An 18,865-nucleotide genomic window follows, 5' to 3' on the forward strand; every position below is an offset into this window, starting at 1 on the left:
AAGTGCCTTGAAGGATCAGTTACCAAGCTCATTAAGAACAACCCTCAATTCATTACTGAGCAGACGGTTCCTCTCAGTCTCCCGCTGACAGCGTTCTACCAGGACAGATGACATCAGCGACAGCCAGTGTAAAAGAAAACAGAAAAGACAAGAGTGAAGGTTAAGTGAAAAAAGTGCAACTTGTACTACTTCAGGCAGGTGTGGCAACAGAGAAAAGTACCATGCAACAGAGTCAAAACACATGAAACACTTCCGAATTAAACCAAATAGCTTACAGGAAAAAATGCACAGAATATGAAAAACAGCACAAGTCACAGTCCTAACAGCTGTGTACGTTGCTTGAAATATAGCACATTAACTATCATCGTAAAACAGAAGAATGCCTCATAAATGGTGTTGCTGTGTGTTTGTGAATATTTAGACTGATGACTTGGTCTGCCAAAACTTTGGTTAGGGACCACATACATGCCTTGGGCTGTGATCATTTCTGAAATATGGTAAAACATGGTAGCAGTCACAAAGATTAAAAGACCACATCTGTCTATACAACATTCTAAAGACAACAAACAGTCAATGGAAACAACAGCAAGTGTCATGGCAGTGTGCTATAATGTGCCAATTATGTGACAACAATATCTGTGTAAAACTGGAGGAGAATGTACAGAGGACAAATTTACATGCACAAGGCTCATCATATGACTGAGAATGAACTTTGCAATTTGACTCACCAGGAAGGACTACTTGCTGTTTTGCCTCTGAGAACAAAAGGACAACCTAATATTTTCAGGCTGAATGCAGCATCTTAAGTGCTGCACTTATCTGTTATGACCTGGGGGAGGGACAAGGTAATGGGCTGACCTGGGATATGCTATATGGCTTGCTGTAGATGTGAGAACAGTGTGACCTCACAGAAGAGGAGACTAGTAACACTAAAGGAGATGGCTACAGGTGATAATTCTCCCCAGTCAGTCTCTGGACCGATCAATTAATTTGGCCATGATGACATCCTATCCATTCAGTGGAAAGACATAGTCATACTGCTGAGAGTGAAAAACAAACAAGGTAGCCCTGTTGTATGAACATATTGACTAATGCAGTAGATACTTAAGGTCTTTCTTTAGGAATACTTCATGTCAGACTATATTTTTATTTGGTGAGAGAACTTCAGAAGTCTCTCTTGCTATCTCCAGCTCATGAGCTTAAACGTTATTATACTTTTTTTGCATCAGCAGCACCAGGAATGGTTGAAATGCTTCTTGCTGCTCTTCCTCCTGGTCCTCTGACTGACATATCTGTCTTGTACAAATGGCTATAATTTCTTCTGAACATCTTCCCATTCATATATCAAAATGTTGATTTGGCAACTACAGCTTCAGGCTGTAGACATTCCTGGAACCTTTGTATTTTTGCTTTGTATCAAAGCTGCAAATCTCGTAGCCCTCTACAGTTTCTGTCAATACTATTTCTGCCTGTGCTGATTTCTTTCCCTGACCTTTATCTCAATTCTCAGACATCAGAAATGTAGTTGATGTATGCAAGCTGCTATCTAACTTCCCATCAATAAATGGGCTCATGAGGGATCAAAAAACCCTGCAATGAAGAAAGTATTTTTATATTCTATAAAACTGCACGACGACAACCCTCTTCTCAAGAAATGCATTCCCTTGTCCATTGGACTGTGGACATGCTGGGCTGGATGTTATATGCTTGAATTCCCATTCACACACCAGAATTTCTGACTTGTATAGTGTGGACCACTGTTAAATATGAGAACTCCAGATAAACCTTGCCTTGAAAATACATACTTTAATGCATCAATCACACTTACACTTGTGACTGCCACTGCCTTGTTATTTCACTGAACTTGGAATAATAATCTACACATATGAAATACATGGCTCCTCTGAAATGGAACTTCTCAATTCTATGAGTGATTTGGAAATGGGTATGCTAACATCTCTTCCTTTGTGTTTCTGTTACTGTATGCATTGTAGATAACACATCTCATCCATGTACTGCTTGATCAGAGTTGCCATTCCTGGACAAAACATGATCTTTTCTATTCCCAAATTTGACTCTCTATTATCTTCTCACTTACTTTATTAATTGAGTGGACATTAATTTTTTTATCATCTTTGAATACCAAAACCTAGACACTACATATTTGTTCTGTGAAAGAAAAATAAAGTAGATTATTTTTCCTTGTGAATGATTTTTTTTCTCGGGACTACCATATACTACAATATCTGTGAATGGCTACATTTCTAAGTCAGTTCCAGAACACTTCAGAAATTCTTTTACTTTTTCTTCTATCAATGGCAAATGTGTAATCACCCACAGAATCTGTAGTTTTTCTAATAGTTCTTTATGCCTTTCTGGTAAACTTGCTCTATGCAACACAACTTGCTATGTGTAGTTCCTTGCCTGGTCTGTATGTAACTTTCAGATCCAAGTTGTGTGGATTTAGTAACATCCTCTGCAGTCTTGAAGGTGCCTTTAAAGGGACTATTTCTAAATATATTCTGCAAGAGTTTATTTGTTTCCACCTGAACTTCTTATAACAAACGTAACTGTGGAACTTCTCACATCCGTACACTACTGCTAATAAATAGCTCCTTTTCTACCTGGGCATATCTTCTAGGTGCATGTGCTAATGTTCTTGACCTAGACAAAAATGATAACTTTTTTAGTAATATCTTACTTCCTATATCATTTTGACTGGCATGTGACTGCAACACAACTTGCTTATTCACATCACCACTCAAACACAGAAACATCTATTAGTTTTTCAGCATTTCAAAGCTCAATTATTGTTTATCGCTCCATTCCTAGGCTGAATCTTGCGCTGACAGTTTTCTTAAAACCATAGGTCTGCCAGACACATTTTCTATAGGCTCGTTTCGTCCTTGCCTTTCAACCATCAAGCCTCCCCTATCAGTCAGCCTTAACACATTCATTCCCCCCCTCCCCATCAATAAGACATGCAATGTGAAACATACTGCACCATTCCCAAAAACCTCTATAATGCTCATTTGTACTCTAGTCTTATGATCTACACGTCTAGGATTTTTTCTTGATCGCATTTCTGTCTATCTGATGTTAGAATATGCCAAGGAATGGAGGTATAAACATGTACTGCAGACTAATCTGTCTTACTTTACATTTGTTCATTTTTATCTTGAAATTATGCTATCTCAGTCTCGTCATGCTCTTCTCAATCTGATCCCACACTAGCAGATCATCTGTTACTGTTTTCAACGTTCTGAGCCTTCTAATACAATACAAACACTCTCTGGAATATCTCTAGCACTAAGAAAGCACCAAGCAAAATCTAAAACTCCTTTTTTTTTTTTTTAGAACTTTCCTGATCAAGCTTTACCTGTCAAAAACTTCAGTTTACACATCTAACAATGAGTATTTAACATTTGGCATTCTTGAGACCCTTACTTCTATAAGCAATAGGCAATGCTCTCTTTTTATCACTTTGTTTAGCTCCTGTGCATCAATTCAACCAGGAGTTTTTTACACAACAATGATCATACTGCCAGCTCCACTGGAATAAAGACATGAAGCTCTAACTGCTGCCCAGGTGACCCAAGTTTGATTAGCAGTTTAAGCACCTGCAGGAGGTGGCACAGGAAACGGACAGTAATGACAATACTCTGCCTGCTCATTTCTTTTGGTTGTGGTGGTGGTGGGGGCATGTACAGGGTACAACGTTAGAACTAGAAACCCCACTGCAGATCAAGGAATCACAATGGTTGGGGGGGGGGGCAGCGCCTGTGGCATTGGACAATATTGTTTACGTACTACAAGCAGTGAATATAGTAACAGATAAGAGGAGTAGAAATGGGATCTTTCGAAAAGGGTAGGAGCAGATTAGACATAAATGGGTATTGAGGGAACGCTACATGCAGAACAATGTTTTGGAGGAGAAATGAGTTTGAAGGGAAGGCAGGAATTGCACGAGCTATGTAACTTTCAACTGAAAATTACTGTATATAAGATTACATATGATGTATAATGTTTGTAACTGAAAATATGTCAATATGGTCTGTTTTCATTTACATAAATATATAACGGTCTATATCATGAGTGATAATTCAACAAAGACGTTTCTTGCTTAAAAAATGAATTAATTACTACATACATAATTTCCCAGAAAAATATTTCAGTTTGCCGCAGTTGGTACTATATACAGCAACCTACGCCACCCCCATGCCCTCTCAATCACTTAGCTTGAGAATCAGGAGCAACAAATCCAAATGAAGTTTTAAATATTGCTGTAATATGCACAGAAAGTTGTCTGTGCAACAGATTTTGCATTAGCAGGCATTTTCTGAAACATAAACATGCATGTCTCTCATTACGCGATGACTGCAATTACAAACATTTTGCCAGGAAACCACAGACTTCATGATGATCAGATCTAAAATATGAGGCAAAATCAAGGACAGTTGGGAGCTATACTCTCTGCACACAAACGCAAACGTGCTTGTACACATGCACACAATTACAGCCACCCACCTACAGTTGTTACCTAGTGCAAAATATTCATTAATAAGCAAACACAGCTAAATATGCAACATAGCTGGCTACATTTTGATGAATGTTTTACACACACACACACACACACACACACACACACACACACACACACACGAAAAAATAGAGCAAGCCAGCAACCACTGAAAAAAACAAGACATATTAATTACAAAAAGCAAGAAAATATTAATATATAAATTCCGACTGACTATAACTAAAAAAGCAACAAAATACATGCATTCAACTTGTAGTATGAAGAAATCTATGAAGTATAATTATGACACTGATAAAAAGCAAACGATATGCTCATTTATGATTGCAAACAAGATGCTTGCTTACAACTGAACACTATTACAAAAGCACAAAATATAACTATGACCTCCACTTTGTATGATGTGTGCAGTTGTTAAAGCTGAATGAAGACTGACTATTCTTCTGAATTACTACTTCTTAAAAAGTCTACCATATGAGATCAGAATAATTAAATTCAATATCATTACAGTGCTTTATTACAAGGCACTTTATTACAATAATGAAAATCTGAACAATGAATATCTATATACAAAACCAATAGTAATTAACTGATATCACAAATGAAATAAATAAATTAATAACAGTACTTGGAACCAATATAAAACCATAAAATGATTCACTGAAATGATATACACTGCTGCACTGTAATGACTCATTAAAAGAAGTGATACAGACCAAGCATTCAATCTGCTTTACAAAATATTATAAAACAAACACAGCAATTCCAGGTCTCTATATTCCATCAAAACAGTCTATGTTGAAAATAAAATGAATTCTGCAAAACTGCTGAAAGCATGCAGATTATTAATGCAATGAATTTAATATAAATGGTCAAATACAATGACCTAAAAAGATAAAAAACTTGAAAAAAAAAACAGTCAAACTAAAACAGAGTTCATAACCAAAAACAAACAGAAGTCCAAAAGGCCCCAAGTGCCTCCAAATGACAAATTTAGTGACAACTGCACGACACAGCTGTCATTTTAACATGTTCAAATTCATGTGAAACACAAAGTTGGTGGCTCCGTCCAAACTTGAATGCCAACTCTACTAATAAAATTCCATCATCTTAATATCAGTCAGGTTCATTTCCAGATGGAAACGCACATCATAACAGATCCACAAAGCACAAGTCCACCAACATCAACCAATCCAATGGGGTCTATGTTATTTTGACGAAATACATTTCCAGTGAACACCTCTCCATTGACACCAAACTGTCGAAATTCACTTCTGCAAATTGCGGAATTTTCCCTACAGCAATGAAAAATTGCCCTGTAGCACAATGGAACACACAACGCACTAAATCATACCCATCCAAATGAGGATCTTTGACCCCCACACCAACTCCAAGACTGCACTACTGTGGGGAAAAGGGTGAAGTTGTGAAGTTGGCTGACTACTTCCTTACACCCTGGGAAAAACTCCACGATTCACACAAGTGACTTTTGACGGTTTGGTGACGATGAAGAGGTGTTCAGTGGAAATGTATTCAACAAACTAATATAGACCCATCCAATGAACATCAATGCATACAGATGAAAAAAACATCTCAGCAGAAATCAATCTGCAATAATGGCAGTATCCACACATAATCCAGCAGAATTCAGAGGAAAAAGTCAAAAATTTTAACAGCACACAATGCTTGCAAGCCATCTGCAGTCAACTAGTAGATGTTTTAAACTTTCCATACAGTATACAGTTATCACTTACCAGACACAGTAGATGACATTAGCTATTCTACTGTCACATTGACCTTGCTAATGCAGTACTTGCAGGAGAAAAAAAGAACTGTCAGACTGTCTGAATTTCTTAGCACAAAATATGTCGTCATGTCTTTCTTCATTAGTTCCTTTGACCTTGACAAGCTCCAGGAAGTTATTCTTTTTTCACTGGCTCTTAACATGAAAGAGCAGAAACTGGAGATGTCTCTAGTCAAAGCAGAAACACACAGCAGATGCTTTTTACAGTCAGAGCACACCATCAAATGTGGAGCAGTTAAGATGTATGTCGATAATGAAACTGAATTCTCAGGGACGTTTCTGTACAACATGACGTGATAATCATTCTAACTATATCATTAGCGTTTAAAAGTACATATGCCATATACTTAACAACATAGCATCTGACTGATCTAAGAATGGAATATTGTAGACAGTTTTTACTATTTCAGTACTGTGTTTGAAATACTATTACTTCAGTGTAGGATAACAAATCATCAGATATCAAAGAGGACTCGCACATCAGCCAAAGCAAGCTGCACACATTACTCGGCTACATCTCCTCCTATCAGTTTAAGGATAAAAAAATGCAAAATACAAGGGAAAGCAGTTTGGTCACATCACACACAAGCACTTTTACTTATTTACTTAATTATTATGTTGTGAAGTGGTCACAGTGATAACCAAAGGCAAATCTTTTTAACAGCTGTGAAGAACAAAGAATTGCAAAATGAAGACATCACCTAGTAGCATACATACATGATTCAAGATGTTCAGTAAATATTTAAAGAAGGGTACACATAATGCACCCCATGTGAAAGACGAGTGGGATCTGGCTTGGAAAAGACTATTACTCACAGGAAGCTGAAGGTATGGTAATCTTCCAAAAGACTTGACAGTGGAGTAAAACTAGTACCACAATATAAAACAGTGCATAATGATAGCAGGATAGTGAAGGTCAGTAAGCCATACTTCAAAGCTATAATCATTCTTCTGAAAATGTGAGGGTGGACAGTGATGAGGCTCTGTGAAATATTAAAACAGCAGTAACTGAAGTGACCACAAAAAACAGTATGATCAACAATAGAGAAAATCCTTCAGAAATTGTAAGTGAAATGTACAGGTCAAAGGCTACACATGAAAACATCATTCATACCACAGGGAAAATTGAGCATATGTTAAACATGACTCGGTGACATGCTCTCATAAAGAATCACACTGCTTGATTTTGTCAGCTGGTAACATTCTTCTTGGCTCCGTCAGTGGATGCTATCATTGTGAAAATGTTAGCTTCAAGGCTTTTCCAAAGGAAGAACATGGTTCCACATCCTGAGTTGGTAGCTGCTTTCTACAACTAATGCCAGCTTTTGCATTTAGATAAACCAAAATGACAGGCAGCAATTACAAATCTATGGCTTTTGGTTAACCCAAAAGCATGTACTTTGAAAATAAACAGCACACAATATTACACAACAGCATTACAGTATTTTTGTTAGTTGTGTAAACCTTTAAGGCTGTTTACAGGGTGACCCCAAAGCAGTGTCTGGTTAAGTCAGAGTCAGAGTGCAGAAGGAGCCTAAAGGAATCCGACCCAAGACTATACAAAGAAGCTCATCAGCAGCTCATAACCTTAATCTTCTGCATTAAACTGCACAAATTTCCATTACCTGAAGTAAAGGTGGCAAATGCTAATAAGACATTTTTCATCAGGGTGGGCCTTTCCTGGAAAAACTGATGGACAGAATTGTTAACTTCATATCAGACCTGCTGATTTGTTTATGGAGGGTTTTACCTCTACACTCAAGACCATGATGACAGCATTCTCAGCCCAGCTAAAACAGGAATTGGACAAGCACTTGTGCCACCTCATTTTTGTATACAAAGAGGTAACCCAAAAATCTAAATTTTTTTCTCAAATTCTGAGCTAAATTATGGCCACAGGATAAGGGGCCCCTAGACAAAACCTGTGATGAGTGGAGGATAAAAAAAAAGTTATGTACTTACCATAACATTCCATCTGCGTTGTCCAGTTTCATTCTTCCTTAACTGTTGGGTCAGACAAATCAATTGCAAAGGTAACTTTAGTGACGTATTGCATATCATTTTTCTACAACAAATTGGGTCTGCACTTACCAAGACTAAGAGCTACTTTTTCACTATTTCTCTCTAGAGCTTCCATGGATGACATATGTACGCTGCAACTTGGTCCAATCCTCATACATTTACCACTCATTACAAACTGAGAGTCCACCTGAGATTTTAGATAGCAGGGGACTCTGTCCCAACAGTTGAGCACAGAATGTAACTTGACAACATCAGATAAAAAAATGTATGTACTTACCTTAACATTCCATATGTGCTGTTCATCTTCATTCTTCCTCAACTTCCCCGCCACAAACCCCCAACCTTTTGAACTTCTGGAAGAATGAGAGAATATAAGGACACCACTGTCCTTAATATTAAGTTCCAGATATGATCTTTCTGCCAGGAAAGTTGTAGTGATTCTTTCTACTTTATGTGAGACAGCAAACAAGTTCTGAGATATGTTAAGGGTTGGTGCATTACAGGTAAGGGAGGAGCTCAAGAGTTTTTGATGGCCACAAGCTTTAGTAACAGATGAGTTGGATCTGAGGATTGGATCCACAGCCAATAGTTGAGTATGGAATGAAAATCATCAGATTTGCAATTCAGACAAGGAGTCTGTCGCGAAGTATGTGCAGAGTTTCAGGACTAAAGCCTAGGAAGCTCAAGGAGGTGGCACAGGAGCACCTAGCACAATGGTAACAAAATGTCTGGTAAGAACAGATAGCAACCACCTCAGACTATACAGAAGGATAAAAAAAAGGTAAAGCTGCTCATTCCTGTTCAAAAGTAAAGCTGGAAGTAGCTTGGGAGGATCCTTTTACTGTTGAAGAAAAGGTACGCAACATTAGCTATACGGTGAAGATGACAAGCAAGAGGCAAAAACAAACTTTAGCATGTCAACATGATGAAGTCCTTCCATGACACAGGTGCTCAGTTTATGAGTGGGTTACAAGAGGAACAGGAGAGGATCTGTTAGACCTCCTCAGTGATGATTCAACTGACACTTCAGTGGATAAGAATGCTAGAAATACTCTTCACAAGTCCAGGAAATACAAGCAGTGCGAAGAGACAATGGGAATATGTTGACTCCTAAGCCAGTGTGCAAGGTGTGCCCAGCTAGTAAACCATGTTGCAGTCAAAGGGACCCAATAACCACAAGGAGAAGAGTCAGCTATCAAAGCAGAGAGAAAGTACAGTTGTGTAAGTTAAACTGAACATAGCAGTAACTGTATGAATCATCACTGCAGTAGTACCCTTAGCTATAGGAGTTATATCCTGCCATGGATACAACAGCCAGCCAGCCTTCAAAGCTTGAGGGCACCTTCCATGTGCCCAAACTATCAGGCAGCTTGAAATGAGCAGAGAAAAAGACACGTTTGGATGCAAAGCCCTTCAGAGCTTTCCTGCCTGTAGAGAAGGGAGGCTGAGCCCTGAAAGGACAATGCTATGAACAACAAAAAAAAAAAAATGATTATACCCTGGCATTAAAAAAATGCAAAAACAATGGTGTGGGTGAGGGGAGTCAACAGCTACTGCAGCAGTGACTGATCATGTAAACATGTATTGTTACAGTAAGTTTTACTTACAGAGCTGTACAATGTTCATCATATTGATCACTGCTGCAGTAGCCTTAGCTATATGGTTAGATTACCTTAGCTAACTACATTTAAGAGGTGGAAGAGAACAGTCCATGAGCTCCAGGAGAATGGTCCCAGCAAAGCTTGATCTGGACTTAGAGAAGGAATCAAGCTTACAGTGCTTTGTAAAAGTATGTACAGAGGACCAAGTTGCTGCTTCTAAAATCGAAGCCACCAACCCTTTCCAAAAGCCACAGAAAGTTCTCAAAGAAACCATGTTCCTATGGAAAATATGACAGCGCTGATTCACCATGAAAGCTTGCAACTCAGATACCCTTATTGCAGAGATCAGAACAATCAGTTAAAACTTTTTTCCATGTTAAGAACCAAGTCAGCCAGATCAGCTGGTTCAAATGGAGCAAGTGTTAGCATCTCTAACACAAATTTAAAATCCTAAGGCAGGGCCATTGGTTTCTTGAAGGCTCTTATGGAAAGCCCCTTTCAAGACCATTTTGACACAAGACTGCACTGAAAAATATGGACCTATGCACAGACATGCTGAAATGGCCAATAAATGAACCTTGACAGAGGACTAAGAAAGGACATAGGATAACAACGCACACAAATATTGTAGAACCAGAGAAAAACTATCCCTGAATGGGTGCTGGTTATGGCATTAACTAGAAAACCTCTTCCATTTGCCAGTATATGTGTTTCTAGTAGCAGGGTTTCATGTCTCCATTAATACTTGCAGCACATACTCGGTTAACAGGTGTCTAAAGGGAATTAAGACCTCATCATCCAGGCAGTCAACTGAAGATGACTTGATGCTGGAGTGTGTCAAACATCCCTCTTGTCGTGAACAGATCCAGTCTGACAGGAATCTAGTGGCAACTGCCTCTGGCTAGTTCCAAAAGAAGGGAGAACCACAGTTGCCTAGGCCAGAAGAAGTCACCACAATGATCTTGGGGGGAGTTGTTCTGAATCTTCAGAAGTACCTTGGATATTAGTGGGAAGAATGGAAAAGCATACAGGAACATTTCTGACCAGGGAAAAGAAAAGGCATCTGCCATTCAGGCTTTCTTGCCTGGAGTCCTGGAACAGAATCTTTCCAGCTGATAGTTCAGAAAGGAGACAAAGTGGACAACTTGAGGAACTCCCCACAGATGGATGAAATCTTGGAAGACCCCCAATCAAGTTTCCATTTGTGACAGTTTGCACTGGTCCCATTTAGCTCGTCTCCTACACAATTTTGCTCCGATGGAATGTATGATGCCTGTAGAGTGAGACAGTGTTGTGAAGCTATATGCCAAGCTAACATGTTTAGTCTGCACAGGGGGTACAACTTGGCTCCCCTTTTCTTGGTGATGTACCGCACGACTGTGGTACTGTCTGTAACCACTTGAAGAGGTCCCAGGGACCACAGGTAGTTCAGAGAGTTAAGTGCCTTGATCAGGACAAGCATCTTCTTGATATTTATGTACTTGCATCTGTCCTTGGAATCCCACATTCCCTGCACTTTTATCCCTCCTGAAACTGCTCTCCAACCAAAGTCCAAAGCATTTGTGGTGACCAACTACTTTGGGGCATGGAGGGATAAGGGGAGACTTGGATTTAAGGAAATCTGTTGTCTCCACAAACGACTTCCCTTCTGACAATTCCCAGCACTGGTATAAAGGATACTGATGCTAGGACCAAAGAGATTTCAAATACTACTGTATCTTTCTCACGTAGTTTTGCCACAGGTATCATGAGAATCACAAACCCAAAATCCTTAGGGATTCCCTCCCAGTGACCGAAGTCTGAGTGGAAAACCTTAGAAACAGATGTAGATAAAGATCTATTTTTCCTGTGGAAGAAAAGCTCTTTGAACTGAGGTGTCTAGTTGACATCACAGGAACACAATCCTGTGTGGAGTCAAGAAAGAATTTTGAATGTTCTCTTAGAATCCCAACTTGTATAAGAGATCTCTCCCCCAAGAAGGAGATTCCTGACACTTTGAAAGAGACTGCAGAGTTAAACAAGTAACATAAATATGGAAAAATGTGGACACCTGGGCACCCTGCAGCCTGCAATGTGCTATAACTGGAGCACGATATTTTGTGAACACACTTAGTGCAGTGGATACTACACAGGGTAAGGCAGAGAAGTGATAAAGTGCTCCAGACACACCAATGTTTAAGTGAGGTCTCAAGACTGGATAAATAGGGATGTGATAAGCATCTTTTAAGTCGAGTGTTACCAGGAAACTTGAACAAGGAAGAAGAGGTAACAGGTTGTGAATTGACATAATTCTGAATTTGGGCACTATCGCAAACAGTTTTAGGAAAGAAAGATCCAAAACTGGTCTGAAAGCACTTTCTTTCTTTAGCACTAGAATATCATTGAATAAATAATCTTCAACATCTGGAAAGGAGGAACTGGTTCTATCAGTCCTTTGGCCCACATATGATGAAAAACTGGTGGAACAGAAGAGTGTGATCTGCAGGATGAGGAATGACCCCCCTGGAAAAGAGGAATTTCCTCCTACAGCCATCTGTAACCTTGATGAATGATTTTTAGAACCATTTGTCTGAAATAATCTGTTGCCAAAGAGAAAAATGGAGATTCAGACTTTCTTCAAGAAAAAAAAAGGTGGGTGGGTGGGGGGGTCATAAGGTCTCCTGACTTGTTGGACTGCCTTAGTTTTGAGACTTTTGAGACTTCTTTTGGAACCCCTTGCCATTTACAGGTTTATAGGTGCATACTAGGCTAAAGACCACAAGGGTCTTTTTAAGCCTAGCTTAGGTCTTTTTCCTGTATTTTGGTGAGACTCTTCATTCTGTTTTTTTTTTTCTGATGAGGAGATCAAAACTCCCTGGAAAAGTTGGAAAAAGAGCACTGGAAAATCTTAACAGACCTCCTGGATCAGCTTTCGCCACACTTTTTAATCACCTCTGCAGTAGAGAGGCCAAACACTAAATCTCTATCAAAGAATTTAAAATCTCATTTTTATTATTGGGGAAATTCTGTGAATGCAGCCATGTAAACCTCCTGGAAGAAGTATCAGCAGAGTCAAGTAATACACTGTAAACAATGAGTTGTGACCTGTACAAGAGATGAAAAGTACATTTGTGTACACTTACCATAAATGTAGATGTTCGAGTGTATTCACTGTTGCAGTCATCACATTTGGGTTATCTACTTGCAGTAGCCCTCAGTCGGCCTGATTATCAAAGTCTTGGGTCCTGTGTCAGTTGCTGTCTCATCTTGCTTGACGTCAACAAGTCAGGGGTATAAAGCATGCAGCCGACGCCATTTTACCAGTTTTTCTTGCCCCAGATTTCAGGTGCCCCCATAATGGGAAGCAATTACATACAAGGTTACATCTCCAACAAAAAGCAAATACACCAGAAAGCTTAAAGCATAGTAAACAAGAATAGAGGTATAGACAATAGAAGTCAGGGGGCTGGAGGGAGGGTAACCAGGACTGCAACAGTGAATACACTCAAACATCTACATTTATGGTAAGTGTAGACAACTGTACTATGTTCTTCATGTTTCACTGTTGCAGTCATCACATTTGGGTAGATTCCCAAAGCTAAGGATGGGAGGAGGTAATTAGAGTGTATTAGGACCAGCTATATGGCCCTGCAAGACTGCAGTGGCAAAGCCAGCTCTGGATTTAGAAAAAAATAGGCAAGTGTTAATACTTGGTGAAGGTATATACAGAACTCCAGGTAGTAGCTTCTAAGATGTCCCCGGTAGGGACACCTCTGAGAAAGGCTGTAGCGGTAGATGTAAACCTGATTGAATGTGCTCTTATCCCTGTGGGGTAGGTTTTCCATGGTGCTTATACCAGAAATGAATGCAATGACCAATTCACTTAGAAATGGTTTGCTTTGAAATAGCTTTCCTCTCTGCCCCTGCAGCAAATGCAATCAGCAGCTGTTCAGATTTCCTGAAAGGTTTAGTCCTGTCCAAGTAAAATCTAAATTGTCTGTGCACGTCCAAGGAGTGCAGTATTCGTTCCCCTTTGTTATGTGGATTAGAAAAGAAGGTTGGCAAATGAATGGACTGATTAATGGCCACACTGGATACCACGTTGGGCATGAAGGAGGGATTGGTCCAGAGGACACCCTGTCCACATGAAAGATGATGAAAGACTCCACAGCCATGAGGGCCTGTAATACAGACACCATTCTTGCTGAAGTGATGGCTAGAAGGAAGGCTATTTTCCAAGAAAGGAATTTCAAGTCTGCACTAGCAGCTGGCTCGAAGGGAGGTAGAGTGAGCTTTTCCAATACAAAGTTAATGTCCCAAGCTGGAGTAGGGGCTCTCCTGGGTGGTCTTAAGGTTTTGGCCCCTCTGAGGAATTGCTTCAGCAGTGGATGAGAGAAGAGGGGTGGTTCTGTATTGCAATGAGCTGAAATGGCTGAGGCATGAATTTTGATCGAGGAAAAGGAAAGGCCCTTGTGAAGCATCTCAGTTAAGTATTGAATAATCTGAGGTAAATTGGGCGCTGCTGTGCCCATCCCATGAGTTTGGTTCAAGGAACAGAATCTTTTCCATTTTTCAGCATAGGATTTTCTAGTACTAGGCCTCCTTGCCTCCAGAATGACATCCATCACTTGTTTACTGAGGGATGGTAATGAAGAGATCAGGTAATTAAGCCAGGCTGCCAAGTTCAGGGTTTGAAGCTGTGGGTGCAGGAACTGGCCCTCCTGCTGAGACAGCAGAGCAGGGGTCTGAGGCAGGTGCCATGGTGCCAGCAGTGACACACTGCGCAAGAAGGGGTACCAGTGCTGGCATGGCCAGTCTGGTGCAATCAGTATTGTCCTTGTTTTGTCCTGTTTGATCTTTAGTAGTACCTTGGAGAGGAGAGGCAGAGGTGGAAAGGCATAATTTGATAGGTTTTTCTAGGTGAAGGACAAGGCATCCACTTCCTGAGCTTGTTTGTGGGGAGTCCTTGTGCAGAATTTGTCCAATTGGTAGATCTGCAGACAGGCAAACAGGTCTATCTCTGGGCTCCCCCATTTGTTTCTCAACATGTTGAATATCTTTGGTTCCAGTTTCCACTCGTGTGGGTCCATGAGATTTCTGCTTAGGTCGTCTGCCAGTGTACTTATCCTTCCTGGCAGGAAATGAGCCTGTAGGTGCACTTGGCAGCTCAAGGCTGTGTTCCACAGAGCCTTCGCAAACCTGCAGAGGGGGTATGAGTGGGTTCCCCCCTGCTTGTTTATGTATCACATAACAGTGGTGTTGTCTGTCTTTACCAATAATTGTCCTGGAAGAATGTGGTCCTTGAAGGCTGTCAGAGCATACTGTACAGCTAACATTTCTTTTTGATTGATATGCAGGTGCATTTGACTTGGGTTCTATTTGCCCTGAATGCACTGTCCTGCCAAGTGAGCCCCCCCATGCATAGTGTGATACGTTTGTTATTAAGGTTTGGGTGGCAGGGGGTAGAGTGAATGGCAGTCCCTTGTTCTGGTGGCAGGCCTTTGCCCACCAAAGGAACTCTATCTGTAGACAAGGCATGGTAGGAATCATTGATTCTAGATCCTGAGAATGTTGATACCACAGCAGTTTCCTCATATGCAGTCTTGCATATGGAATTAGTAGAATGCAGCAGACCATGAACCCCAGGGCTTGCAGAATTTTCCATGTAGATAACTGGGTCTTTGTGGCCAATAGTTTGAAGTAGGCTGTTAAATTAACTTTTTTCTCTGGCGTGAGGTAGGCCATCTGGGAAGTTGTATTCAAGCTTGCTCTCAGGAATACCATTTGCTGGCACGGTACAAGATGTGATGTCTTTTTGTTTGTGGTGTCCCCCAGAGAAGTTAGCAATTTCTTTACAAAAGCCAGATGATTTAACAGTATGTCCTGGCTTTCTGCCTGAATTAGACAATCGTCCAGGTATGGGTATATTTGAATATTTCTTTGCCTGCAAAATGCAATGACTGGAGCTAGACACAGTGAATATCCTGGGTGCAGTAGATAAGCCAAAGGGCAGTGCAGAGAACTGGTAGTGCATGTAGTCTGCTTGGAAGCATAGGTATCTTCTGCAAGATTCCCTTATTGGGATGTGCAGATAGGCTTCTTTTAAATCCAGTGTTGCCAACCAGGGATCTTTGCCTCGCATGGGAAGCAGCTGATGAAGAGTTAGCATCTTGAATCTTGGGATTACCAAAAATGTGTTTAGGATAGACAGATCCAGAACAGGACACCAGGAATTGCCTTTTCTGGGCACCAGAAAAAGTCTTGAGTAGCAACCTTGTCCCCATTCCTCTTCTGGAACAGGTTGAATAACTCTGATGCTTAAGAGAGAGAGAACTTGCTTTTGAGCCTCTGCCCACTGATTTACGGGTAGGTCTGGCAAGCCATTTGGGGTTGGTAAGGAGTGGAAGTGGAATCTGTATCCTTGGGAAACTATATTTAAAACCCATTTGTCCTGGGTAATGAGTTCCCAATTTTTTGCAAGGCGGGCAATCTTTCCCCCTAAAGGAACAGTCACATGAGCAAGGCTATGAAGGTTTAAAGTTAAGTCACTGAAACAGTTTACCCTAGGGGGGAGTCTTTCTACTCCCTGCTTTGGAAGTGGGAGCCCCCCACTGTTTAGGCCTGTGAGTATCTTGGGACTGAAGCCAGGGTGCTCTGCTGGTTCTGGGTTAGGACTGAGAAGGCCTGGAAGAGGCAGGAAAGGACCAATTCTTAAAGGGCCAGTGCCTACTAAATCTGGGAGGTTGTACTTGCAGGAAATCTTTAACAGTTTGCATAGATTTAGCTTTTTTCTCCATCTTTTTAAGTACTTATTCTGCTTTGTTGCCAAAAAGGCAGTCTTGGTTTAAGGGAGCATCCAGCAATTTAGCTTTAACATGATCTGGCAGAGATTGCTCCTTAAGCCAAGCATGCCTTCTAAGTACAGACCCAGTGACAGCAGCCCTGCAAGATGCCTCTAATGAATCAAAACCACATTGCAAAGTACGTTTTCCAACTTGTTCAGCAGAATGCATTAAATCCTGTAATTCTTTATTTTTAGCACAGTCAGGAATCAACATCATTTTCTGTTTAAGCAATCCAATAATATGCTGCTGATACTTTAACATATGAAACTGGCAGTTTAAAGCCCTAATGGCTAAAGCAGCAGAAGTGTATACCTTCTTTCCCCATCTATCTAGTGCCCTGGAATCTCTATCAGAGGGGGTAGGATTTTTGGCAGTAGTAGCCTTAATGCCCTTGGGTCCCTGTGAAATGGTCTCAGTATCCGCAGTAGGATTTTTAAAGAGGAACTTGTGAGAGTCAGGTACCCTGTAATACCTATCAGGTTTTCTGGGAGCAGGAGGTAAAGAGTCAGGGGCCAGGCAAGATTCCGAGAAGGCATCATCTACAATATCCAGTACAGGAGGGCTAGCTAAAGGCCTGTGTTAAGGCAGGAGTAAGAACTCCCTAAGCCTCTTTTTGGAGTCAGAGTACTCCTGGCTTTCCCAGCGGAAATGCTCCCTAACAGTATGCAAGGTTTCACCAAAGAAGAAATCCTCTGGGGGGGGGGGGGGCAGAGGGAATGGAGTCCTCTGCATCAGAATCCACATAGGGAGATAAGGGCAAATCCTGTTCATCAGAGAAAACAGAAATTTCAGAATCCTGATCAGAAGAATCAGAAGGAAAATCAGTCCTAGGTCTCAAAGAGGGAAGGGTGGCTTCCCCTGTTTAGAGTAATAAGGTCCTCAGTCATTATTATCATTTGTTTTTAGGCACAGGGGCCTGACCATGCAGTCTGGGCGTTGATTTTTAAGCATAGATCAAGTTTTAGGCCTAGAAGAAAAAGAGGGCGTTGGTTTAATATGCAAGTCAGTAGGCCTGAATACACCCTCAGAAGCCAGTGCCTGCACAATGGCTCCGGACTCATCCAAGGTAGAGACATCAGCAGGTTCCACAGTAGAAGAAGCATCTCGTGGCATACCGGACTCCAAATGGGTCTCAGTAGAGTCCGGCGAATCTGAAGTAGCGGGTAACAGGGGCTGCAAAATTGCCTCACTGAGTACTGGCGAACTGGCGACTAGCATAGGAGAAGCGTAGTCGGCAGCTTTGGACCTAAGAGGTCTGTCTCTGTCTTTTACTTTGCATTTTTTCGGAATATCGGTAGTCGGGTGGCTTACTGAAGCCATTTCTGGATAATTGAACAGAGTACCAAAATATTTAGAATCATAAATGAACAGACGATGAATAGTTTGTTGATTAAATAGGGCACAAAACCGACAGCGAGGTACGTTGTGGTCTGGGCCTAGGCAAGGAAGGCAGTACGAATGGAAATCTTTATGAGGTATTTGCTTTCCACAAGAAATGCAATTATTAACTTTTACTGACATCGGTTTAGAGCAAGAAAAAGTTTCCCCAACGGGGTACTTAGCTTAGTTGAAGACTTCGGTTCTGAAACACGAAAACAAAACTTTCAGGGGCCGGCCGACCTGCACTTGCGAACTGCTTCTGCTTCGGGCACCGCACAGCAAGAAAGACTGAAAATGGCATCGGCTGCATGCTTTATACCCCTGACTAGCTGACATCATGGAAGATGAGACATCAACCGACGCAGGACCCAAGACTTTGATAATCAGGCAGACTGAGGGCACTGCAAGCAGATAACCCAAATGTGATGACTGCAACAGTGAAACACGAAGAACATCCGTTATTTGAAGCAGATTTTTCCTAACAGGAAACTGCAGATAAAGAATTCCTCATGCTTTCACCATTTGTCAGAAAAAATTTTAATGTATGAGCCGGAGAATTCAAAATTCTGAAAATCAAAGTTGCACAAGTATACATTTTTCCAATACCTATCTATAATTTTCCCATTCTTATCAAAAAGAGTAGTACTGAAATTAACCAAGTGCTTAGTAGCAAGCAGTGGGATCAACTATGGCTGCT

At 40.8% G+C, this 18,865-nt stretch overlaps 1 protein-coding gene across 5 annotated transcripts in view; it reads right to left on the reverse strand.

Annotated features, from left to right (window-relative positions):
- Positions 1–18,865, reverse strand: part of TPM2 (tropomyosin 2) — a 762,558-nt gene that overhangs the window by 93,967 nt on the left and 649,726 nt on the right. The window contains exon 9 of one of the 5 annotated variants that reach the window (XR_006365706.1): positions 1–95. This exon is cut by the window's left edge and continues 399 nt beyond it. The exons of the other annotated variants lie outside the window; for them this stretch is intronic. The gene's annotated coding sequence lies outside the window, so the exon portion shown is untranslated. The remainder of the gene's footprint in view (positions 96–18,865) is intronic. 5 annotated transcript variants of the gene reach the window in all.

Source organism: Protopterus annectens, chromosome 1.part1, assembly GCF_019279795.1.
Source record: "Protopterus annectens isolate FY-2018-M chromosome 1.part1, PAN1.0, whole genome shotgun sequence".
Classification (NCBI taxonomy): domain Eukaryota; kingdom Metazoa; phylum Chordata; order Ceratodontiformes; family Protopteridae; genus Protopterus; species Protopterus annectens.